The sequence below is a fragment of the Mobula hypostoma genome, chromosome 4 (genome assembly GCF_963921235.1).
Source record: "Mobula hypostoma chromosome 4, sMobHyp1.1, whole genome shotgun sequence".
Taxonomy (NCBI): Eukaryota; Metazoa; Chordata; class Chondrichthyes; order Myliobatiformes; family Myliobatidae; genus Mobula; species Mobula hypostoma.
In genome coordinates, this window is record NC_086100.1 from 11,065,037 (window position 1) to 11,092,802 (window position 27,766).

General features: G+C 42.8%; 1 protein-coding gene across 1 annotated transcript in view; it reads right to left on the reverse strand.

Moving 5' to 3' along the window:
- The window catches only part of phc3 (polyhomeotic homolog 3 (Drosophila)), a 177,129-nt gene that overhangs the window by 127,454 nt on the left and 21,909 nt on the right, over positions 1 to 27,766 (reverse strand). The gene's annotated exons all lie outside the window — the stretch shown is intronic.

Consider the following 27,766-nt stretch of genomic DNA (forward strand, 5'->3'; position numbering starts at 1 on the left):
CCTCCGTTGGTCAGGGTTGCCCGTGGAAGTTGCTTCCTAGCTGTCTACGTGATATGCAAGTCCCTGCAGTAGGATATGAAGGGCAAGTTGATGCCCATGCAGCAGGCTCCCCGCTCTCCATGCAGCTCATGGATCCAAAGGAATGGCAGAGACTCCTACAGTTTGGCACTGGTGGCATTGCAGGAGTTGCCAGTCAGCATTGAACCCAATGTAGGATTGCTTTAGCATCTCCAGCTCCAGATTTTTTCTTCGGGTTTACTCTTGAAGCCTTCCCTATGAGTGGGTATAGCCGCAAGACAGCGGAAGTTTGAGATCAGAGTTTTTTTTTCTCCTAGATAAGTTGCCAACCACGGCTGATGAGCCCCATCTGCCTGAGGTGACTGGTTTAAAGGCACCAGTAACCCACCTTTGACCCTTTTCCTGTCAGTAGGAACTGTTCCACCGGGTTAGTAGCTAAACCACATGTGGAGCTGGACATGTTTGTCAGAGGCTATTTCAGACCCACACCATTTGGAACATTTATTATGTAGTGGGGACTTTCCCCTTCCACCCTGCCTCCCCACCCACCCCACCCTCCCCACTTTAACAGCTCTTATGGAACTCAGTACATTATGCTCTAAATAAGTATCAATAAAACTGACAGGACGACAGCAAAATTCAACAGGGTGGCATGATAGTGTAGCTGTTGGCGTAATGCACTACAGTGCAAATGATCATTAGACAATAAGACATACAAGCAGAATTAGGTCATTTGGGCCATCGAATCTGCTCCCCAATTCAATCATGGCTGATCCGTGGCTCATCCCTCTGCTAGCTGTGCCACTGATTAGTCCTCTTATGCTTTACTGAAGGACGTCCGGTGGGTCAGAGTTTTAGAAAGCCTAGGTTTGCATTCCTCTGGGCTGAGACAGCTGTTGCACCAACCAGGACCCCATGCCGCAGGGTCGCCTGTTACACCACCCAAGGGAGGAGGTGCGAGAGGTGGTGTGGGAGAGAACAGATGTGTGGAGGCGTGCTGGGTTGGGGCCTGGGCCCATGCAGACCAGCTTTCCCATCAGTGCTGCTCTCCAGTGTTCAATCCCTGGAAGACAATTTGGATTGCCTTCATCTGTGACTGACCCAGCATGGGATGAGTAACTGCTGTGTGCTTGTTCTTGCCGAAGCGTAGCTCCAGGACAACATCCCATGCACCATCAATCTTCAGGCCATGACACTCAAGGACTTGTGCTAATATTATTTGTGACTGTACGTGCTATCGTTACCATATATGCTGTGTACCGTGTGTTGTGTGGTTTGCACCCTGGCCTCCTTTAGCTGTATACATGTGTGTGATTGACTGATAATTAAACTTGAACCAGAACTTAATGAAGAGGTTAAAATTCTGATTGATCTCAAAAGAATAAATCACGAATAAGGTAGCAAAAATGTATTCAGATCAGGCAGCCACACATTTACACAAACCCCAGGTTATTCTTCTAATATTCCCATCAACTCTTCAATAGGAGTTAGCGAAATGTGGCTAATAACAGTTTTCAATCATAAGAGCTGTTGGAACAATGATAACTGGCTTCACATCATTTCCGGTATGAAATCCTGCATTTATATGAAAATTGACATGCTGTAGATTCTAGAGATCCAAAATAAAAACACTGCTGGAGAAACTCAACGCAATAGGCAGCACCTGTAGAAGTTCAAGTTTATTGTCATCCAACTGTACGCATTTGCACTGCCAAATAAAACAACATTCATCCGGACCAAAGTACTGAACACAATACATAAAGTATTACAATGACAAATAAATTAACAAATATTAAAATACTATATTCTGGAAGATTGACATTTAGCACAAGGTGCATTTACAACACAAGTTTAAAGTAAACAGTATAATGCTAGTGGCACTTCATACGTGGTGAGACCTGGGTGGTGGCAGTGCGTTCAGTAGTCTCACAGTTTGGGGAAAGAAGCCATTTCCCATCCTAACAGTTCTTGTCCTAAAACTACATTACTCCTGCCTGACAGATGGACTCTTAACACTAAGGGCCCTGCGTATGCAGTACTCCTGATAAACATCTCAAATGTGCTGAAGGAGTCCTCACAGTCTTTTATAGGGTTGTACGGGCAGATGCCTTGCAATTCCCGTACCAGACAGTGATCAGCGGGTCAAGACATTCACAGAAAAGCGAAGAGTTAAACGTTTATAGATTAACGGCAAGGATCCTACGTCAGAACTGAGAAACAAGAAGAAACCAGATCGTTCTCAGTAGCAGAGATGGCAGGGAGAGTAATGGGTAGAACAGAGGGAGTATCTCTGTTAGGACGAGACCAAATTTATGTTGCATTTTTGCCATATTAAGAGCAACACAAAGGCTACACAAGCATAATCTGACTATCAAGATACTTGTAAGTATATTAAGACTGAGAAGCAAGATCTTAGTGAAAGCAAGGAATGGAGAAGGCTAAAGAAGTATCCAAATTTCTGAAGATCAGGGTGTGGCTGCCGGTGATGAAAATCCAAGATATGCAGAGGTCAGAATTGCTGGAATACAGATGTGCAGTGATAAGAACAAAATAAAACTGCCCTCACAAAAGCATCGTCTGCTAAACCATGTTTCAGAATGAGAACACGAGGAATTCTGCAGATGCTGGAAATTCAAGCAACACACATCAAAGTTGCTGGTGAACGCAGCAGGCCAGGCAGCATCTCTAGGAAGAGGTACAGTCGACGTTTCGGGGAACAACACCTTATATTCCGTCTGGGTAGCCTCCAACCTGATGGCACGAACATTGACTTCTCTAACTTCCGCTAATGCCCCACCTCCCCCTCGTACCCCATCCGTTATTTATTTATATACACACATTCTTTCTCTCTCTCTCCTTTTTCTCCCTCTGTCCCTCTGACTATACCCCTTGCTCATCCTCTGGGTTTTTTGGCCCCCTCCCCCGTTTCCTTCTCCCCGGACCTCCTGTCCTATGATTCTCTCATATCCCTTTTGCCAATCACCTGTCCAGCTCTTGACGCCATCCCTCCTCCTCCTGTCTTCTCCTATCATTTTGGATCTCCCCCTCCTCCTCCTACTTTCAAATCTCTTATTAGCTCTTCCTTCAGTTAGTCCTGACAAAGGGTCTCGGCCCGAAACGTCAACTGTACCTCTTCCTAGAGATGCTGCCTGGCCTGCTGCGTTCACCAGCAACTTTGATGTGTGTTGCTCTTCAGAATGAGAGGTGACCTGATAGAGGTGTATAAGATGATGAGAGGCATTGATCGTGTGGATAGTCAGAGGCTTTTTCCCAGGGCTGAAATGGCTGACACGAGAGGGCACAGTTTTAAGGTGCTTGGAAGTAGGTACAGAGGAGATGTCAGGGGTAAGTTTTTTTTAAACGCAGAGGGTGGTGAGTGCGTGGAATGAGCTGCTGGCGACGGTGGTGGAGGCAGATACGATAGGGTCTTTTAAGAAACTCCTGGATAGGTACATGAAGCTTAGAAAAATAGAGGGCTATGGGTAACCAAAGGTAATTTCTAAAGTAGATACATGTTCAGTACAGCATTGTGGGCCGAAGGGCCTGTATTGTGCTGTAAGTTTTCTATGTTTCTATGTTAGAATCTGTTCTTGCTCAGGATACAAATGTAGTCATGATCTCAGCGAGTAAGATTCCAAGTGTGCAACTGCACTACGTTGGCTGTATTAATTTAATCCCTGCCAAAAAGCTAGCCAGGGCTGCTCTGATCTCTGATGTCATCTGTACACAAACAGAAGCTCAGATTTCAGGCACCACAATTGCTGAAGTATGTTTATTTACCAGCCAGAGGAGATAACCGCAGTTCTGAGTGTGAATAAGCTCCTCAGGCTCTGATCAATAATGGACTGCGAAGATTGGCTGAGTTGAATTAAATAGAAAGGCCAGAGTTTCTGTGCCACAGTGCCAATTGACAGCCTTATTAAATAGTGTGCTAAAACCAGAAAATGCTGGGAACACCCAGCAGGCAAAGTAGAATAAGTGGAAAGTTAATGTTTCAGGTCTGAGACTCTTTATGGTTCTAAACAAAGCTCCTCATATTTCAGTGGGGCTTCATTTTCCTGAAGTAAGAACTCTTTCTCTTCAAGGATCAAGGATCCACTTTATTTACTATACAGGTTGATCACCCCTTATCTGAAATGCTTGTGACTGGAAGTGTTTCAGATTTCAAATTTATTTGGATTTTGGAATATTTGCATCCACATGTAGATTCAAAGGTTCAAAGTATACTTATTATCAATGTATGTATACGGTATACAAGCCTGCGATTCGTCCTCCCACAGGCAGCCACGAAACAAAGAAACACCGTTCAAAGAATACATCAAACACCCAATGTGTGAAAAAAAGAACAAATCATGTAAACAACAAAAAGCAAGCGAATAACACACAGAATATTAAACATCAAACCACAGAGCCCTTGGAACAGTCCAGGAGTGTTCAGTTCGGTTTAGCGCCGTGTCATGCATTGACCTCAGGCAACACAGCCAGTCCATAAATGTCCATATAATGAGATACCTTGGGGATGGGACTGGTCTAAACATGAAATCCATTTACATTACATATACAGTTTATATATACTGTATACCCTGAAGGTATTTATGTAGAATTTTTAATAATTTTGTGCATGAAACAATGTGTATATTAAACAATCAGAAAGGTAAGCTATTACTACCTTGGCCACCCAGGTGGACAGTCAGTGGCTATTTGGCATTGTCATCATTTCCAACTCGGAACTTAAGTGCTACCAGTAATCAGTCTTTGTCCTACTCTTGTTCATCACACATGTACTAAAGCAGCCGTTCAGAATGTTAGATTTTCAACAGCAACAATCTTGGCAAACTCGATGAATTTCTCTTGTGCTTCGTGACTAAAGATACTTATCACCACAAATCTTTAAAAATTTAATGCCATGCCTTTTCTTAATACTCCGCCACCAGCTTGCTGAATGTTTACCACCTTCAATTTTCAGTCCGTTGGGATAGATCTTTGCTTGTTTCACGATCAGCTTACTGTTGAGTGGCACATGTTTACTTGCTGACAAGTCCATTTTTTTAATACAAAATCAAGAACTTTATTTTTACGCCTTACATATGTGAGGTCACTTATCAAACTTGTCTGTTGTGCACAGAGACCTGCACACCACAGACAGACAGAAGGAGTGGATACAGCCTAGTCCATCACAGGTAAAGCACTCTCCACTACTGAGCACATCTACATGAAGCATTGTCACAGGAAGGCAGCATCAATCATTAGGAATCCCCAACACCCTGGTCATGCTCTCTTCTTGCTGCTGCTATCAGCAAGAAGGTACTGGTGCCTCAGGACTCACACCACCAGGTTCAGGAACAGATATTACCCCCCAACCATCAAACTCTTGAACCAAAGGGAATAACTTCATTCAACATTTCATCATTAAAATGTTCCCACGCAACCTACGGACTCACTTTAAAGGACTTTTCATTTCATGTTCTTGATATTTATTGTTTACTTATTTATTTTTTCTTTCTTTTTGCAATTTGCAGAGTTTGTTGTCTTTTGCACGCTGGCTGAACACCCAAATTGGTGCAGTCTTTCATTGATTCTATTATGGTTATTATTCTATTATGAGTCTATTGAGCATGCCTGCAAGAAAATAAACCTCAGGGTTGTATATGGTGACAATTATATATACTTTGATAATGACCTTACTTTGAACATTGCCCAGGAACCTTCCCAGCGTATTGTGGAATTTTTGTGACACCATGTCTGCACTCAAAAACATTTTGGAATTCATTGGTTTTTGGATTATGGAATTTCAGTTGGGGGTGTGCAACCTGCATACATTTAGACATGACTTTATAAGGTACACCTGCCCATTAATGCAAATATCTAATATTTTAATGCATAAAATCATGCAGACATGGTCAAACGATTCAGTTGTTCAGACCAAATACCAGAATAGGATAGAAATCTGATCTAAGTGACCTTGACCATGGAATGATTGTTGGTGCCAGATAGGATAGTTCGAGTATCGCAGAAACTGCTGATCTCCCTGAATTTTCACATACAACAATCTCAAGAGTTTATAAAGAATGATGCTAAAAACAAAAAAAAACATCCAGTGAGCAGCAGTTTTATAGGCAAAAATGCCTTGCTGATAAGAGAGGTCAGAGTGAAATGGCCAGATTGGTTCAAGCTGACGGGAAGGTGACTCAACTAAACACACATTACAACTGTGGTGTGCAAAAGAGCATCTATAAACACACAATGTGCCAAACCTTGAAGTGGATGGACTACAGCAGCCAAACAGCACGAACATACATTGTGGATTCCAGTTTATTGGGCCATCAGTTAATGAGAGCTTATTTGGGATAACTCTTAAAGACCAAAACCTAATTGAGAAAATTGTCAGGATTCCCTTCACTTCTTTGGACAATATGCCACTTAATTGGGGTAGGAGACTGTTGCTGAACAGTTTCTAAATGGCGTCAGTCACATGCACTTGTCTGGGCATTAAGACACTACAACGTGCTTTGAACAACTGATTTTTAAATAGTGTTCATTGCGTGGGTTCGTATTCAAAATGCAGTGATTTTTGTCACTGAGAGCTGGTGAGAAATAAGCGGTAAGACAATTCACAACTGTTTTGCTCACCACAGTTTCAAACATTCAGGCATTGAGATGCCAGAAACAGCTGGGAGTGAAAATGGAATGATTCACTACTTCAACAAGTTAGGAGCTATGAAGATTTTGAAAGCATCAAGAATCATCTTGAATGTTACAATGAAAATGAAGATTTGGAGGATACAATCCTCGAAAACATTGTACAAAGGCAGTCCATTATCTACACTAAGGATCCATGTTGATTTTGGTCACTTGCAGTCAATCAAAAGAACATAGCAGTCAGCACTACATGAACTCCCCGGCTGATAAGACCATAAGATCTTAAGACATAGAGGCATAACTAGGCCATCTGGTCCATCGAGTCTGCTCCACCATTCAATCATGGCTGATCCTTTTTTTTTCTATCTCCTCCTCAACCCCAGTTCCCGGCCTTGATAATTATTAGGAACTAATATAGAGTTTTATATTACTGTGGTATTATTGGTGGTGTTCTACTTTGTTCCATATTTCATTTAAATATGTAATTAGCTACTCAGTTTGTTTTTTTTAACATTTTAAGTTATTTTAATTACTTCAGCAAATTGGGACAGCAGCTTAATTGGGCCTGATCCCGACGTGTCCCAATTAATCGGTTTCCACTCTATTAGGAATTTGCTGTGGTGTGTTGGTCAGGGTATAATATGCATCAAGAAACAAAAACATTCAACAATTATAAAGAATTAAGAATTATATTAAAAAAATGAAGCTAGAGGTTAAAGTATGGATATGGAAAAAATGTACATAAATACATAAATATCTACATGTCTTTACAATGGAAACATCATAAAAGGTGTTTTGAAGTGTTTACAGTGCAGTGACAGTGTTTATAGATAGAGGGGAATGGGTTGGGAGCAACTAGAAAGGTTGATCAGATTAAATGTCTAGGGAAAGAGATGTTTAAGATGGTGTGAAGTTTTTTTGCTTTAACAGCCCTATATCGTTTTTCAGAAGGGAAACATTTGGAAAAGACGGTTTGCAGGGTGGGTGGTGTCCACAATGATTTTTCATAACCGCTTTGCTGTCCTGGACACATACAAGTGCTACAGTGATGGTAGACTGCAGGCAATGATCTTTCTGCTGACCTGACAGTTCTCTGTAGATTTTGTATATTGTGGGAGGATGCTGCACCAAACCAGACATAACAGCTGGTGTGAGGATGCTCTCCAGAAAGGCAGAATAGAATTGTAGTAGTACGTTCTAGAGAAGGTGAAATTATACCAAATGTCACAAGGCGTATTTCCTCTGCCAAATCTTTTTGTTAATGAAAGAGATATGAATTTCCCATGAAGTCTTATGAAATAACGATGCCCAGGGACCTGAATGTTGTAACAGAGCTAACTGTAGAGTTGTTGATGATAAGTGGGTGGAGATGTTTCCACAAATGCTCCACTTACTGTTCCGGTTACTGATAGAATCAGAATCAGAAACATGTCTATTATCACTGACATTGTTGTTTTGTGGCAGCAGGTCAGTACAATACACAAAAAGAACTATAAAATACAATAATAAATAGATATAATATTCTGCAAAAGTCTTGGGCACATATACTGTATATAGCAAGGATACCTATGACTTTTGCGCAGTACTGTAGTACTTTAAAGTATTGCACTGTACTACCGCCATAAAAAGTCAAATTTCATTATACATGTGAGTGATGATAAACCTAATTCTGATATGGGTCCCTATTGTGGACTGAGAGTGGGAAGGAGGCAAGAAGATGGGCATCATGGTTGGGTAAGCAGAAGGGAGAGGGGAGGGAGCAGGCAGCACCATGAAGACATTCTGTAATGATCAATAAACCAATAAATTACCTTGCCTGGTGTATCAGGGCTGGGTGTGTCTGCACACACGCCATCCCCCACCCCTGGCACCCCTCCTCTGCCACCTGGCCCACACCCTTCCCGCAGCAGTCCACACTCAGCATTCGCAAAATCCTTTGCACCTGCCAGATTTACAAACTCAGCCTCCACTCTGCATTGACAAATCCAGTACTGTGCAAAAGTCTGAGGGACCCTAGCTATATACAGTATATGTGCCTAGGAGGTCTGAACAGTAATGTAATTAAACATTAAATAAAATAAATAGGGCATAAAGAGGGCAAAAATAGTTCATTGTCCAACCCAAGGGTTGAATGGTGAGATTCAGAAATACGATGGCAGTGGGGAAAAAACTGTTCCTAAAATGTTGAGTGTATGTCTTCAGGGTTCTACACCTCCTGCTTTATGGCAGCAATGAGAAGAGGGTGTGTCCTGACTGATGGTGAGTCCTTAATCATGGATGCTGCCTTTTTGATGCATTGCCTTTCCAATATGTTCTTGACACTGGTGCACCTCAGGAGTGTGTGTTCAGCCCACTGCTCGACTCTCTGTATACACATGACTGTGTGGCTAGGCATAGCTCAAATACCACCTATAAATTTGCTGATGATACAACCATTGTTGATAGAATCTCAGGTGGTGACGAGCGGGCGTACAGGAGTGAGATATGCCAACTAGTGGAGTGATGCCACAGCAACAACCTGGCACTCAACGTCAGTAATACGAAAGAGCTGATTGTGAACTTCAGGAAGGGTAAGATGAAGGGACACATACCAATCCTCACAGAGGGATGAGAAGTGATGAGAGTGAGCAGCTTCAAGTTCCTCAGTGTCAAGATCCCTGAGGATCTAACCCGGTCCCAACATATCGATGTAGTTATAAAGAAGGCAAGACAGCCACTATACGTTATTCGGAGTTTGAAGAGATTTGGCACGTCAACAAATACACTCAAAAACTTCTATAGTTGTACCGTGGAGAGCATTCTGACAGGCTGCATCACTGTCTGGTATGGAGGGGCTACTGCACAGGACAGCAAGAAGCTGCAGAAGGTTGTAAATCTAGTCAGCCCCATCTTGGGCACTAGCCTACAGAGTACCCAGGACATCTTTAGAGAGCGGTGTCTCAGAAAGGCAGCGTCCATTATTAAGGACCTCCAGCACCCAGGGCATGCCCTTTTCTCACTGTTACCATCAGGTAGGAGGCACAGAAGCCTGAAGGCACACACTCAGCGATTCAGGAACAGCTTCTTCCCCTCTGCCACCTGATTCCTAAATGGACATTGAAGCTTTAGACACTACCTTACTTTTTTTTAAAAAATACAGTATTTCTGGTTGCACATTTTTAAAACCTATTCTATATACATAATTGGTTTACTTGTTTATTTATTATTCATTTTATTTTATTTATTATTATTATTATTTTCTCTCTCTGCTAGTTTATATATTGCATTGAACTGCTGCTGCTAAGTTAACAGATTTCACGTCACATGCCGGTGATAATAAACCTGATTCTGATACTGGGGAGACTACTGTCCCTGATGGAGCTGGCCGAGTTGCAACTTTCTGCAGCTTTTCCGATCTTGTGCAGTGGCCCCTCCATGCCAGGTGGTGATACAGCCAGTTAGAATGCTCTCCATGCTATTTTCGCTAGAATCCTTGGTGACATACCAAACCTCTTCAAACTCCTAATGAAACACAGCTGCTGGTATGCCTTCTTTGTGATTGCTTCAACATATTGGACCCAGGATAGAGCTTCAGAGATGTTGACACCCAGCAACCTGAAACTGTTCACTCTTTCCATTGCTAATCCATCACTGAAAACTGCTGTGTGTTCCCTTGGCTTCTCCTTCCTGAAGTCCACATCAACACCTTGGTCTTACTGACACTGAGTGTATGATCGCTGTTGTGGCACCACTCAACCAGCTGATTTATCTCGCTCCTGTATGCTTCCTCGTCATCATTGTGTCCTCACTATTGTATTGGTGTTAGTTTATTAATGTGACATACATAAGATGCCGTGAAAAGCTTTTGTATGTGTAATCAGATGATGACCTCCATCCAGGACATTCTCACTCCTCCCTCGCCCATCAGGCAAAAGATACCAAAGTCTGAAATCCCATATCGCCAGGCTCAAAAACAGCTTCTACCCCATTGAATCAATCTCTTGTACGATCAGTTGGACTCCTGCCCTTATAGTCCTGACCTTGTAATCTACCTTGCCACACACTTGGACCTTACTGGCTGCCTGCATTGCTCTTTCTCTGCAGCTGTAACACTTTATTCTGCATTTTTTCATTGATTTTTCCCTTCGGTTGCCTTGATGTACCAACTAATGAAATTATCTATATGGATAGCTTCCAAAGAATGTACATTGCTACATATGACAATAATAAACCAATTTACAATTAAGACTAGACCAGCATGTGTTATAATGTAAACAGTATTATAAAAAATGTTTACAGTGCAGTACAGTGACGGGTAATAGTTAGAGGGAGTTATTTCCTTAATAGAGAATGCCTGTGCGTGACTTTGTTTAATATGGGGAGGCCGATGCATGGGCAGCCACCGCAGAGTCCTTGTCAGATTGGGGTCAGAGTCCAGTGGCATGGAATGCAAGACGACCGGGGACCCTTCCTTGTTGCAGCCTTTTTCTGCATTCACTGCCGTTATGATGTGTCATTATCAATCGCCAGCTCCACCGCTGAGGTCTCGGTTAGATCACTCTTTGTCTGAGTCCTCCCCTTTGACCTTACTACCATGGGTGACAGAAGTAATTTGGTGTCCTAACCGTCATAGAGAGCTATAGTCCCAGTGTAGGTCAATATTACGCAGTATAAATGGCTTGGCACAGACTATATAGGCCAAATAGCCTGTTTAAATACTGATTTTTCTAGGACTCTTCTATTTAAAAACGTATTTTTTTTATGGAGGAGGAGGAGGAGGAAAAGATTGCGACGCAACGCAGCACGGTGGTGATGTCTGTTATTTGTCAAGTAGGTACCGTGCACAATTCTGACTTGATGCAGACAGACGTGAGAGTACGGAGGAACATCTGGAAAACTTCTGAAATGCCCGCTTCGCTGCCACTGCTACTGTGTGGTAACCGGAATCTCCAGAGGAGAAGGCCCCGAATCCTCGGCTTTGCTTGTTTCGGCGGCCAGGGCGAGGTCAAAGATGCTCGGCACAGGATGGCGCTCGGGAGGCTGTATCGGAGGGGCTGGTCGGAGGCTCAAAGTTTTCAGACAGACGGACTCAGTGTCGGCTGTGGTCAGGTGCTTCCAATACATCGGCAGTTGTAGGTGCCTGGAGGTTTATGGCAGGGAGTTTCTCCCTTTGCCGCCTGCTGTCGGGGACTCAGGAGTCAATTGGGACTTCGAGACTTTTTTTTTACTGTGCCAATAGTCTGTTCTTTATCAAATTATGGTATTGCTTTGCACTGCTGTAACTATATGTTATAATTATGTGGTTCTGTCAGTGTTAGTCTTTGGTTTGTCCTGTTTTCTGTGATATCACTCCGGAGGAACATTGTATCATTGCATAATGCATGCATGCATTTCTAAATGACAATAAAGGAAGACTGAGTGCTCTCATAATCTAATAATAGAAAACATACAGCACAATACAGGCCCTTCAGCCCACCATGCTGTGCCGAACATGTACTTACTTTAGAAATTACTGAGGGTTACCCATAATCCTCTATTTTTCTAAGTTCCATGTACCATATTTCTATGTAATTAGCTTAATTACGTTCAGCACAATATTGTGGGCCGAAGGGCATGTTCCTGTACCTTCCTGCAGCACGGTAGCATAGTGTTATTACAGTGCAAGTGTATTACAGTTCAATTCCCACCACTGTCTGTAAGGAGTTTATATGTTCTCCCCGTGATCCCCATTTCCTCCTGGTGCTCCCATTTACTCCCACATTCCAAAGATGTACAGGTTAGGGCCAGCAAGTTCAGGTCAAGCTATGTCAGCATAGGAAGCATGATTCAAGATTCAAGATTGAGGATCGTCATTTCCAGTAAACAAGTGTAAAGGAGAACGTAATAATTGTTACTCCAGATCAAATGTAGCTCAAAAAAAAGTAATAAAAAATTACAACAAAAATAAATACATAGGTAGCTTATATACATAGATTGATTAAAGTGACACAAGGTACAGGAGTGTCTGTACATAAGGTGACCCTGACAGGACAAGATAAAGCAGTGGTGAAGATATTGATCAGCCTCACTGCTTGGAGAAAATAACTATTTTTGTGTCTGGTGGTACTGTCAGGCTCCCCGCACCCCCCAGTAAATTGTTGGACTGTGTTGGTCGTTAATGCAAGCAGACAACAAACTTCACTGTATATTTCGATGTACTGTACATGTGACAATAAATGTAATCGTTAATTGTTCCTGTTTTACCTGTAGCTCACCCCTATCACAAGCTTACAGTTGCTCTTTGCCCCAGATCTATGGAGAACACTTCTTCAATGAACAATGGAAGAATAGGGAACTGCTGCCAAATTTGCTCAGAAACATGTATCATTCCCAATTATGACCGGTTCAGCCACATTCTCAGGTTCAGAGCCTGTATCTTCTCCTGTCAGAGGCTCCAAACAATATTTATTGAAAGACCAACATAAACTGTGACATGTTATACAAAAACATACATTTTCCGCACAGTACATCTGTACAAGATTTTATTTTATTTTTTATTTAGAGATGCAGTGGGGAACAAGCCCTTCTAGCCCAACAAGCCTCACCGTCCAGCAAACCACTGATTTACACAGAAACATAGAAAACCTACAGCACAATACAGGCCCTTCAGCCCACTTTAGAAATTACCTTGGGCTCACGATCTGAAGGTCGTGGGTTCGAGTCTTGGCCAAGGCAGCGTATTGTGTCTTTGAGCAAGGCACTTAACCACACACTGCTCCAGTCCACCCAGCTGAAAATGGGCACCGGCAAATGCTGGGGGTTAACTTCACGATAGACTGGCATCCTATCCGGGGGGGGGGGGGGGAGTCTCGTACTCTCAGTCGCTTCACGCCACAGAAACCGGTATAAGCACCAGCCTGATGGGCCACAAGGCTCGGGACAGACTTTAACTTTTTTTTTAACCCACAGCCCTCTTTTTTTCTAAGCTCCATGTACCTATCCAGGAGCATCTTAAAAGACCCTATCGTATCTGCTTCCACCACCATTTTCCCCGCAGCCCATTCCACGCACTCACCACTCTGCGTAAAAAACTTACCCTTGACATCTCCTCTGTACATACTTCCAAGCACCTTACAACTGTGCCCTCTCGTGTTAGCCATTTCAGTCCTGGGAAAAAGCCTCTGACTATCCACATGATCAATGCCCCATTTAACCTTAGCCTAGGCCCAGAACAATTTATAATAAACAATTAACCTACTAACCATACATCTTTGAAATATGCAAGTGTAGGGTTCTCAGTAATATTAACTGCAATGTTAACTGTTAACTGCTAATTATAAAATGGCTCCTCTTTAGTGTAATAATGAAATGGCTTCTTTGCAATGTTAACTATGAGGCAATGTTCGCTGTAGCTGAAATGTTTGGGTTATAGTTATAGATATTCTTGCAGGTAGGTTTGCAAGAGAGGCTCCAGTGGATTTAAACTAGGTACAAGGGGGGAGGGGAACCAGAGTGTAGGAACAGATGTAGGGGAGAAGGAAGAAAAATAGTAAAGTTATTTGCACCATTAGTGATAAACAGAGAGTAAGAGGTGGAAAATTTCTTAAATGCATTTATTTTAATGCTAGGAGCATTATAAGAAAGGTGGATGAGCTTAAAGCATGGATTGATACCTGGAAGTATGATGTGGTAGCTATTAGTGAAACATGGTTACAGGAGGGTGTGATTGGCAACTAAATATTCCTGGATTTAATTGCTTCAGGTGTGATAGAATCGGAGGGACAAGAGGGGGAGGTGTTGCATTGCTTGTCAGAGAAAATATTACAGCAGTGCTCTGGCAGGATAGATTAGAGGTCTCGTCTAGGGAGGCTGTTTGGGTGGAATTGAGGAATGAAAAAGGTGTAGTAACACTTATGGGGGTGTATTATAGACCACCAAATGGGGAGCGAGAATTGAGCAAATTTGCAAGGAGATAACAGATATTTGTAGTAAGCACAAGGTTGTGATTGTGGGAGATTTTAATTTTCCACACATAGACTGGGAAGCCCATACTGTAAAAGGGCTGGGTGGTTTGGAGTTTGTCAAATGTGTGCAAGATAGTTTTTTGCAGCAATACATAGAGGTACCAACCAGAGAAGGGGCAGTGTTGGATCTCCTGTTAGGGAATGAGATAGGTCAGGTGATGGAGGTTTGTGTTGGGGAGCACTTCGGGTCCAGCGATCACAATGCTATTAGTTTCAGTGTAATTATGGAGAAGAATAAGACTGGACCCAGGGTTGAGATTTTTCATTGGAGAAAGGCTAACTTTGAGGAGATAGAAAAGGATTTAGAAGGAGTGGATTGAGACAATTTGTTTTATGGGAAGGAGGTAATAGAGAAATGGAGGTAATTTAAAGGTGAAATTTTGTGGGTACAGAATCTTTATGTTCCTGTTAGGTTGAAAGGAAAGATTAAAAGTTTGAGAGAGCCATGGTTTTCAAGGGATATTGGAAACTTCGTTCGGAAAAAGAGAGATACCGACAATAAATATAGGCAGCATGGAGTAAATGAGGTGCTCGAGGAATATAAAGGATGTAAAAAGAATCTTAAGAAATAAATTAGAAAAGCTAAAAGAAGATATGAGGTTGCTTTGGCAAGTAAGGTGAAAATAAATCCCAAGGGTTTCTACAGTTATATTAATAGCAAAAGGATAGTGAGGGATAAAATTGGTCCCTTAGAGAATCAGAGTAGACAGCTATGTGTAGAGCCAAAAGCGATGGGGGAGATTTTGAACAATTTCTTTTCTTTGGTATTCACTAAGGAGAAGGATATTGAATTGTATAAGATAAGAGAAACAGGTAGGGAAGATATGGAAACTATGATGACTGAAGTAGAGGAAGTACTGGCGCTTTTAAGGAACATAAAAGTGGATAAGTCTCCGGGTCCTGACAGGATATTCCCTAGGACCTTGAGGGAAGTTAGTGTGGAAATAGCAGGGGTTCTGACAGAAAGATTTCAAATGTCATTAGAAACAGGGATGGTGCGGGAGGATTGGCATATTGCTCATGTTGTTCCATTGCTTAAAAAGGGTTCTAAGAGTAAACCTAGCAATTATCAGCCCGTGAGTTTGACGTCAGTGGTGGGTAAATTGATGGAAAGTATTCTTAGAGATGGTATATATAATTATCTGGATAGACAGGGTCTGATTAGGAACAATCAACATGGACTTGTGCATGGAAGGTCATGTTTGACAAATCTTATTGAATTTTTTGAAGAGAATACTAGGAAAATTGACGAGGGTAAAGCGGTGGATGTTGTCTATATGGACTTCAGTAAGGCCTTTGATAAGGTTCCACACGGAAGGTTAGTTAGGAAGGTTCAATCATTAGGTATTAATATTGAAGTAGTAAAATGGATTCAGCAGTGGCTGGATGAAGACGCCAGAGAGTAGTGGTGGATAGCTGTTTGTCAGATTGGAGGCTGGTGACTAGTGGTGTGCCTCAGGGATCTGTACTGGGTCCAATGCTGTTTGTCATATACATTAACGATCTGGATGATGGGGTGGTAAATTGGATTAGTAAGTACGCAGATGATACTAAGATAGGTGGAGTTGTGGATAATGAAGTAGGTTTTCAAGGCTTGCAGAGAGATTTAGGCCAGTTAGAAGAGTGGGCTGAAAGATGGCAGATGGAGTTTAATGTGAGGTGCTACATTTTGGTAGGACTAATCAAAATAGGACATTCGTGGTAAATGTTAGGGCATTGAAGAATGCAGTAGAACAGAGGGATCTAGGAATAATGGTGCAGAGTTCCCTGAAGGTAGAATCTCATGTGGATAGGGTGGTGAAGAAAGCTTTTGGTATGCTGGCCTTTATAAATCAGAGCATTGAGTATAGGAATTGGGATGTAATGTTGGAATTGTACAAGGCATTGGTAGGGCCAAATTTGGAGTATTGTGTACAGTTCTGGTCACCGAATTATAGGAAAGATGTCAACAAAACAGAGAGAGTACAGAGGAGATTTACTAGAATGTCACCTGGGTTTCAGCACCTAAGTTACAGAGAAAGGTTGAACAAGTTGGGTCTTTATCTTTTGGAGCGTAGAAGGTTGAGGGGGGGACTTGATAGAGGTATTTAAAATTATGAGGGGGATAGATAGAGTTGACGTGGATAGGCTTTTTCCATTGAGATTGGGGGAGATTCAAACAAGAGGACATGAGTTGAGAGTTAAAGGGCAAAAGTTTAGGGGTAATATGAGGGTAAACTTCTTTACTCAGAGAGTGGTAGCTGTGTGGAACGAGCTTCCAGCAGAAGTGGTTGAGGCAGGTTCGATGTTGTCATTTGAAGTTAAATTGGATAGCTGTATGGACAGGAAAGGAATGGAGGGTTATGGACTGAGTGCAGGTCGGTTGGACTAGGTGAGATTAAGAGTTTGGCACGGACTAGAAGGGCCAAGATGGCCTGTTTCCGAGCTGTAATAGTTATATGGTTATATGGTGATATAACGGAGGAACTAACCAATGGAAGCTATGTTATTCTATCTGTATGTGTGGGAATCTGGGTGAGTGTGCGGGATTTTCGGGAGGAGAACCGAAGAGGAAGGACGTGCTGGACGCACTCTGGTCGACCACCGTGGTTGGTCCCAGGTGGCAGGTTGAGGAGGTCAGAGGAGATCCAATGGTGGAAAGAGGACCCCGTTAATTGAGCTCCAATGGTTGTGCACGAAGTGGTTGAACTCTGAGGAGTTTGGCGCCTTTTACTTTCCTTTTATATTGCATCTCTATTAATTACATAATTCCAGTAAGATCTATAAAGTGTAATTTGTAAATCATACATCGTGTGCTGTCTGATACTTGATGTGTGAGTTTGTACCAGGTGGCATTACACAGCAACTATGCAAACATGAGACATGGTTTGGTGGGCAGACAGGGTTTCCCTAGATAAACACGAGCCGATAGCCCTGAGCGTTACACCAGGACACCAGGAGGAAACCCACACAATCACATGGAGGATGTATAAACTCCTTGCAGACGATGCTGGAACTGAACTCGCGAACTTTGATGCCCCAAGCTATAATAGTGTCCTGCTAACAGCTACAATACTGTGATGCCCTCTCCAAGATGTTGCTAAGGCCACAAATGAAGCACTATGTACAGTTCTGGTCACCCTGCTGTAGGAAGGATGGCAATAAAGGGTGCAAAAATGATTTATGAGGATGTTACCAGAACTGGAGGGTTTAAGTTATAAAGAGAAGTTGGCTTAGCAGGGAGTTGTTTTCTCTGGAGGTCAGGAAGCTGAGGTTTGATGATACAGAGGTTTATACAATCATGAAGGGTGTAGATAAGGTGAGTAGCCACACTCATTTCTTCAGGGTAGGGATTTTTTAAATTGGAAGGCCTAAGCTTAAAGTGAGTGGAGAAAAATTTGAAAGGGTTAATAAAGGGGCCTTAGGCCCCCACACCACCAGGTTTAGAAACACTTACTACCCTTCCACCATCAGGCTCCTGATCCAGTGTGGATAACTTCACTCACCTCAACACTGAACCAGACATCCCACCTCTCCCGCAAGTTCCGGGAGTCTCCCGCATATTAATAGCAGCTCTCTAACGCCCGCAAATTATATACAATATCCCGGAAATGAGCGGGAAAGGGAGAGGGAGAGCGGGAGCGGGAGTGAGCATCCTGATTGGTCTCTCTTTATGCCCAGTAGACCTATCAGTTTTCCCTGTGGGCGGGCTTTACAATCGGCCTCTGCCTCCCCATCAGTTCAGTTTTGTGTCCTGCACCGCCATGGCAAAGTGTTTCAAAAATAGAAAATATAAAACACACTTCACCCCAGACTACACTAAAGTGTACCCCTGCCTAATAGGAGTCAAAAATAATGACAGTGTTGCTCGCTGCACTGTTTGCAACAGTGACTTTTCTATTGCCCATGGTGGGCTGAGACTGTAAAAGACATGTTGAGGTGAGTTTAACATGTGTCATCATTCATTAGGATAGCTAACGTTATTTAAACTAGCTGGCTAGCTGCTAAGGAGCTACTCTATTGATGTCCTACGTGATAAGGCCAAACTCCCTGTAGACGAGCTTAAAGTTGTAATCGAATTAAAAATGACTCCATGTTAATATATAAGTACATATTTTAATGTCACATTTTCTGCATATGCTTTTTCTTCATATGCATTTTCTGCATATACCTTATGCTTTTATTTCTTTTAGGGACCACAGCATATTAGAGAGGCTAATCGCAGGGAAAGCTGCTCAAGGATTTCACAGTTCTTTTCAGCAGAGCCACATCACAGTACAAGGGAAGTTTGCAAAAGAGATAGAAAAGCTATTTGCGTTAGCATTGAGATTGCCAACAAAATACTCAACAAGGAATATATATATATATATATATATATATATATATACACACACACATGTATGTGTGTGTGTGTGTGTGCGTGTGTGTGTGTGAATGAGAGAGAGAGAGAGAGAGTGTAAATAGTTTCAATATGTGTCAAATGAATTGTTGTGTTCTTTCATAATTACATGTCCCGTATACATGCACCCTTGGAGGTCGACTGGGGGGGGGCGGGGGGGCTACCTCCCTGAAATGAGTTTTTGCAGGGTGGGATGTCTGCTGAACTGATCACTTAACACAACCTATGGACTCACTTTCAAGGACTCTACAGCTTATATTTTGAGTATTGTTTATTTAATTATTATTTTTGTTGCTATTTGTTTTTGTTTGTATTTGCACAGTTTCTCTTCTAACATTGGTTGCTTATCAGTCTTTTATTTGTGTGTAGATATTCATTGATTCGATTGTATTTTTTTGTTCTACTCTGAGTGCCCACACATGAAAATGAATTTCAGGGTACTATATATGGTGAGATACAGCACAAAAATGGCCATTCTGGTCCAGCGATCCTGAGATTTAATCCTAGCCGAATCATGGGACAAATTACAATGACCAATTAACCTACCAACCTGGTACGTCTTTGGACTGTGGCAGGAAAGCAAAGAACCTGGAGGAAACCCATGCAGTCACGGGGAGAACATTCAAACCCCCTACAGGCAATGGCAGAAATTGAACCCGGGTCACTGGGACTATAAAGCATTGTCCTAACCACTATGCTGCCATGTACTTTAATAATAAATTTACTTTGAACATTTTCACAGAGAGGGTGGTGGGTAAACAGAATGACTTGCCAGAGGAGATGTTAGAAATGGGTACAATTAAAAGGCATTTGGACAGATAAATGGATAAGGAAGGGACATGGGCCAAATACAGGCAAACAGGACTAGCGAGATTAGGCAACTTGGTCGACATGAGCAAATTGGTCTGAAGGGCCTGTTTCTGTGCTATATAATTTTATGAATTTCTGTATATCTCTACTTCCATCCATGTGGGAGTGAACTCTACCTTTTCCAGCAGCTCCCTCACTATGACCTACAGTACAAGTCACCAAATACAATTCCATGAATGACTGCATGGGAATGAACCTCAGGGTAGTATTTGGTAACTTCCAGTTTGGTCGCCAGCCGCTCAACCATGGTTTTCGGTCGGGCGCCAGACGCTCAGAGAGATTCGGCCGGGGGGCGAGTTGGGTGGGGTCCCCCACCAGACTTAGTCTGGTGAGGAGGGTGTGAGGACACCCAGCAGGACTGAGAAAAACAAGACCTGACAAAGGGCGAATGAGCTCCTTGTGAGCCAATGGCCATCTTCCGTGGAAGAGATTAAAGCCTCACCATGCATCTACTAATCGTACGCTATGCACCTAGTTAGAAGAGATATGATGAACTTGGGCGCTGCACCGTGTGCCTGGACCTGCCTGAGGCCTCCGCCTAAGGAAGGGCCGAGCTCGAAGAAGCGGCCGCAGCTGGAGGCCGACACGGCCCCGGACTCGAGTTCGGCAGGGGCGGCAGTGGGCGGTGCCAAGGCAGCCAGTGAGAACAAACTGGAGGAGAGGCTGTACTCGGTGCTGTCGCAAGATGGAAGAAGATGGAGGTGCATAGCCGCCAACCCCGGATTCAGAACGGCACCCACTGACTGACTGACTGACACCTAGTGGCCACTTCATTAGATACACCTGTACACCTGCTCAGTAATGCAAATATCTAAACAGCCTATCATGTGGCAGCAACTCAATGCATAAAGGAAGGCATACATGGTCAAGAGGTCCAGTTATTGTTCAGATAAAACAGCAGAATAGGGAAGGCCTAGATTGAATGGACGTGCAGGGGATGTTTCCTATAGCGGGGGAGTCTAGGAGCGGAAGACACAACCTCAGAATAGAGAGATTTAGAACAGAGATAAAGAGAGATTTAGAACAATTTAGAACAGAGATAAAGAGGAATTTCTTTAGCCAAACGGTGGTGAATCTGTGGAATTCATTGCCACAGATGGCTGTAGAAGCCAAGTCATTAGGTATACTTAAAGCAGAGGTTGATGGCTCTTGATTAGTGAGATGGAAGGAGAATAAGGTTGAGGGGGGTAATTCATCAGCCCTGGTAGAATGTCAGAGCAGACTCCATGGGCTGAATGGCCTAGTCCTGCTCCAATGTCTTCTGAACTTGTGATTTAACACTGAACAGGGGCTTCAAAGTTCAAAGTTCAAAGTAAATTCATTATCAAAATACATAAGTCACCACAGGCAAGCCTGAGATGCATTTTCTTGTGGGCATACCCAATACATGTATAGAATAATCATAACAGAACCATTGAAAGACCCACCAACTTGGGTGTTCAGCAGAGTGCAGAAGACAACAAACTGTGCAAATACAAAAAGAAAGAAATAGATATAATAAATAAGTAAGCAATAACTATTGAGAACATGAGATGAACAGTCCTTGACAGTGAATTCAAGTGGGAACATTTCAGTGATGGGCAAGTGAAGTTGAGTGAAGTTATCCCCTTTGGTTCAAGAGCCAATGGACGAGGGGTAGTAACTGTTCCCGATCGTGGTGGCGTGTGTCCTGAGGCTCCTGTACCTCTATAGTCAGGGGAGCAGACAGGAGATTTTGTGGACATGAGAAGGACACCCATGTGGTTTGTTGCTTCCCAGGTGCCAGGGTCCGGGATGTCTCTGACCGGGTGCATGACATCTTGGTACGAGAGGGAAAGCAACCAGAAGTCGTGATACATGTTGGTACCAATGACATAGGCAGGAAGAGGGATGAGGTCCTGAAGTGTGAGTTTCGGGAACTAGGCAGAAGGCTGAAGAACAGGACCTCAAGGGTGGCGTTCTCAGGATTGCTGCTAGTGCTACGTGACAGAGATGGTAAGAATTGGAGGAGATGGCAGTTGAATGCGTGGCTGAGGAGTTGGTGCAGGGGGCAGGGTTTTAGATTTTTGGATCATTGGGATCTCTTCTGGGGAAGGTGGGACCTGTACAGATTGGATGGGTTGCACCTGAACTTGAGGGGGAGCAATATCCTTGCAGGTAGGTTTGCTAGCATGGTTCGGGAGGGATTAAACTAATTTGCAAGGGGGATGGGACCCAGAGTGATAGAGCAGTGAAAGAAGTGCATGGAGTAAAGCCAGATCTAACATACAGAGAGGCTTTGAGGAAAGAGAAACAGAATAAAGGGTGTAAAGGTAATAAGGCAGAAGGGCTAAAGTGTGTGTACTTCAATGCAAGAAGCATCAGGAACAAAAGTGATGAACTGAGAGCTTGGATACATACATGGAATTAGGATGTAGTGGCCATTACAGAGACTTGGCTGGCACCAGGGCAGGAATAGATTCTCAACATTCCTGGATTTCAGTGCTTTAAAAGGACTGAGCGTTCTCATAATCTAAAAAAATTCCTTAATAATCATATATATTTCAATCAGATCCCCTCTCATCCTTCTAAATTCCAGTGTATACAAGCCCAGTCGCTCCAATCTTTCAACATATGACAGTCCCACCATCCCGGGAATTAACCTCGTGAACCTAAGCTGCACTCCCTCAATAGCTAGACTGTCCTTCCTCAAATTTGGAGACCAAAACTGTACACAATACTCCAGGTGTGGTCTCACCAGGGCCCTTTACCATGATGGACTGGGCCACAGCCATGACTTTTGGTACGATTTTCCATTCAAGGGCATTGGTGTTTCCATACCAGGCCGTGATGCAACCAGTCAATATATTCTCCACCACACACCTACAGAAGTTTGTCAAAGTATTAGATGTCATGCCAAATCTCCGCAATCTCCTAAGGAAGTAGAGGCAGTACCACGCTTCCTTTGTAATTGCACTTACATGTTGGGCCAGGACAGGTCATCCAAAATAATAACACAAAGGAGTTTAAAGTTGCTGACTCCTTGGTCTTGCTGACATTGCTGTTATAGAACCACTCAGCCAGATTTTCAATCTCCCTCCTCTACGCTGGTTCTTCACCACACAACAGTGGTGTCATCAGCAAAATTAAATGTAGTATTGGAGCTGTGCTTAGCCTCACAGTCTTAAGTATAAAGCGAGCAGAGCTGGGGATAAGCACATGGCCTTGTGGTGCACCTGTACTAATGGAGATCGTGGAGGAGATGTTATTGCCATCCCAAACTGACTGGTAGTCACTTGTAGTAAGGAAATCTAGATCTAACTGCACAAAGTGATATTGAGGACAAGGTTTTGGAGTTTATTAATTTTGAGGGGATAAAAGTATTGAATGCTGAGCTGTAGTTGATAAGGAGCATCCTGATGTATGCATCTTTTCTGTCCTGATGTTCCATGATTGAATGAAGAGCCAATGAGATGGCATCTACTGTGAACCTGTTGTTCCAGTAGGCAAAATGGAGTGGATCTAAGTCACTTCTCAGGCAGGAGTTGGTATGTTTCATCACCAAGTTTTCAGAATACTTCATCATTGTGGATGAAAGGTCTGCGTGTTTTAATGCTAAAATATTGTTGGGATTTCTGTTTGACGTTCGCTTGCACTGACACATGAAGCAAACCTGATTTATAACTCACATATTCACACTGCACATAAACTCTGTTCTGTAAATACATTTGCTCCAGCCAATTTAGCATTGTGATCTTGTGATGTTGTTACTGGACACCGTTTATCATCAGGCACCTGATTAAGCCTGTTTTTGGAACCACTGTAGTCGGTGAGTGATCCCATCACTGTGATCTGCATACTCTAACCTTCCTAATTTATAAAGGTCCTATTGAACCTGACTCAGATTCAGATTAGATTAGATTATTGTCATAGGGAGCAATGAAATTCCTTGCTCCTCTGAAGTTAGAGTCATAAAGCACTACAGCACAGAAGTTTGCCCTTCAGCCCATTTAGTCCAGGTAGGTCTTAACCTGCCTGGTTCCATCCACCCACACCCAGACTCCAGCCTTCCATATCCCTACCATCCATGTACTCACCCAATTTCCCTTAACTGTTGAAATCGAACCCACATCCACCACTTACTCTGGCAGCTCGTCCCACACTCTCATCATCCTCTGAGTGAAGAAATTCCCCCTCAGGTTCCCCTTAAGTATTTCGTCTTTCACACTTAATTAATTGATTCAGTCACAGCTTGTAAAAACAAGTCTCATTTCTGGTTTAATGTGCATACCAGTCTGTTCACAAGACTGGGCATCATTGGAAATGCTAGTACTTTTTTGTCCGTTCCTAAATACCTCTAAGCGCCGGTTTGCCTGCGGAGTCCCATATACATGAGATGGGATGACAGATTTCTTTCACTAAAGTGAACCAGATGGGGTTTTTATAACAATTCTGTGGTTTCACAGCTTAACCTTTCAATGCAAGATTTACTTTGTTACTTGAAACCACAGGGGAATTTGAACTTGGTTGATTACTTGCTATGATGGGATTTGAATTCATTTGATAAATTGTCCAGGACTTTGGTTGCCAGTCCAGTAACTTAACCATTATCCCACCATCGTCTTTGATACCATCCTATCTTGGATACCATTCACCTGTCATACCCCATAACCCTTAACCATCAGTAACCTATCAATCTTTGCCTTAAATACACCCACAAATAATACAAAACCTGCAGATGCTGGAAATCCAAGGCAACACACACAAAATAATGGAGGATGCAGCAGGCCAGGTAGTATCTATAGAAAGAAATGAACAGTCAATGTTTTGTGCTGAGACCCTTCATCAAGACTGGTGAAGGGTCTCAGACAGACACATTGACTGTTTATTCCTTTCCACAGATGTTGCCTGGCCTGCTGAGTTCCACTACCATTTTGCATGTCTTTCCGTTAATACACCTAATGACTTGGCCTCCACAGCCCTCTATACTTTGTACTTTATTGTCGCCAAACAATTGATACTAGAACGTACAATCATCACAGCGATATTTGATTCTGCGCTTCTTGCTCCCTGGATTACAAATTGATAGTAAATATTAAAAATTTAAATTATAAATCATAAATAGAAAATAGAAAAATGGAAAGTAAGGTAATGCAAAGAAACGGAGAGGCAGGTCCGGATATTTGGAGGGTACGGCCCAGATCCAGGTCAGGATCTGTTCAGCAGTCTTATCACAGTTGGAAAGAAGCTGTTTCCAAATCTGGCCGTACAAGTCTTCAAGCTCCTGAGCCTTCTCCCAGAGGGAAGAGGGAGGAAAAGTGTGTTGGCTGGGTGGGTCGTGTCCTTGATTATCCTGGCAGCATTGCTCCGATAGCGTGCGGTGTAAAGGCCAATAGCAACTAATTCCACAGATTCACCACCCTCTGGCAAAAGAAATTCCTCCTCCTCAGTTTTAAAGGGATTTTCCTAAATCCTGAGACTGCGCTGTCGGATACTAGACTCTCCCATTAATGGAAACATCATCTCCATCCACTCTATCCAGACCTTTCAGAATCAGAATCAGAATCAGGAATCACCAGCATATTGTTGTCCTTGTGGCTGCAGTACAAATAGCTGGTACCGATTACATTTCAATCAGAGCTCCCCACATCATCTGAACCCCTTCCACTACAGGGTGTTTGAACATTTGGAAGTGTTTCCCATTTAGATATGCAACTCAAAAAAGCATTCATAAACACAGTGAGATTCTGCAGATGCTGGAAACCTTGAGCAACACACACACTCCTTTAATATTATTTCTGTTTTGCACTATTTTAATTTAAATATTATATATATTATATATATATATACTCTGTAAATTATTGACTTTTTTTTCTATATTATCACGTATCGTCTGGCACTGTGGCTCAGAGGGGTAGAGAACTGAAGAGGGTGGCAGCAGTAATAGGGGATTCTATAGTTGGGGGGATGGACAGCTGATTCCATGGACAGTAGTTTGCCCCCCAGGTGCCAGGGTCCTAGATGTTTCTCAATGCATCCACGATATCCTGAAAGGGAGTGTGAGCAGCCAAAAGTCATGGTACATATTGGTACCAATGACATAGGAAGAAAAAGTGAGGAGATCTTGAAAAATTAATATAGGGAGTTAGGACGGAAGCTGAGAAGCAGGATCTCAAGATTGTACCACACAACAATGAGTATAGGAATAGAATGAGGTGGGGGATAAATGCATGGCTAGAGAGTTGGAGTAGGGGGCAGGGATTCAGATTTCTGGATAATTGGACCTCTTCTGGGGCAGGCGGGACCTGTACAAAAGGGAAGGGCTGCACTTGAATCTGAGGGGGACCAATATTCTTGTGGGCAGATTCCCTAGAGCTGTTGGGAGTGGTTTAAACTAAGATGGCAGGGTGATGGGAACCCGGATGATAGAGCTGAGGATGAGCCACCAAGTTTACAAGTAGATGATAGGTTTACCCTGGATGTAAGAAAGGACAATCCAAAGACTGGAGACAAACGCAGACAGCGCAAAGAGTTAAATTGTACCACAGAGGCAAAATTCAAAATAGTGTAGAATGTGGTGCTGTATTTAAATGTGCGTAGCATTCAGAATAAGGTGGACAAACTCGTGGCGCAATTAGAGATTGGTAGGTATGATAGTGTGGGCATTACTAAGTCGTGACTGAAGGACAGCCAAAGCTAGGAGCTTAACATCAAAGGATATACTTTGTACTGAAAATACAAGCAGGAAGGCATAGGCAGTGGTGTGGTTCTGTTGGTAAGAGATGGAATTACATCTTTAGAAAGAAGTGACATAGTGTCAAAGAATGCTGAATCTTTCTGAGTGGAGTTAAAAAATTGCAAGTGCAAGTGGCAGATAGAATTCAGTGTTAGGAAATGTATGATAATCCACTTTGGTGAAAGGAACAATAGTGCAGACTAGTATCAAAATGGGGAGAAAATTCAAATATCAGTGCTGCAGAGGGACTTAGGAGTCTTTGTGCAAGACTCCCAGAAGGCTAATTTGCAGGTTAAGTCTGTGGTAAAGAAGGCAAATACAATTTTAGCATTTATTTCAAGGGGAACAGAATAAAAAAGCAAGGAGATAATGCTGAGCCTTTGTAAGACACCAGTCAGGTTACACTTGGAGCATTGTCAACAGTTTTGGGCCCCATATTTCAGAGAGGATGTGTTATCATTGGAGACAGTCCAGAGGAGGTTCACATGGTTGCTTCTGGGACTGAAGGGGTTAACATATGAGGAGCATTTGGCAGCTTTGGGCCTGTACTCTCTGGAATTTAGAAGAATGCGGGGGGGTGGGGGGAGCTTACTGAAACCTACTGAATTTTGAAGACTAGGATGGAAGTTTTTCAGGATGTTTCCTATGGTGGGAGTATCCAGAACTGGAGGGCACAGTCTCAAAATTGAGGGGCGACCTTTTAGAACAAGTAAGGAGGATTTTTTTTCTTTTAGCCAGAGAGCAGTAAATCTGCGGAATGCTCTGCCAACTCCGTGCGTATATTTAAGGCAGAAGTTGATCATTTCCTGATCAGTCAGGACATCAAAGGATATGGTGAAAAGGCAGGTGAAGGTAGTTGAGTGGGATCCGGGATCAGTCATGATGGAATGGCAGAGCAGACTCGATAGGCTGAATGGCCTAATTCTGCTCCTATGTCGTATAGACTTCTGGTACTGCATTGTACTACTGCTGCCTATTTAACAAATTTCATAACATAATGCTGGTGATATTAACCCGATTCTGATTCTGACAAAATGCTGGAGGAACTCAGCAAGTCACACAGTATCTATGGAGAGGGGAATAGGACTGAGGCCCAATATGTCAACTGTTCATTCCTCTCTATAGATGCTACCTGACTTGCTGAGTTCCTCCAGCATTTTGTGTATTTTGTTCAAAGGAAATATT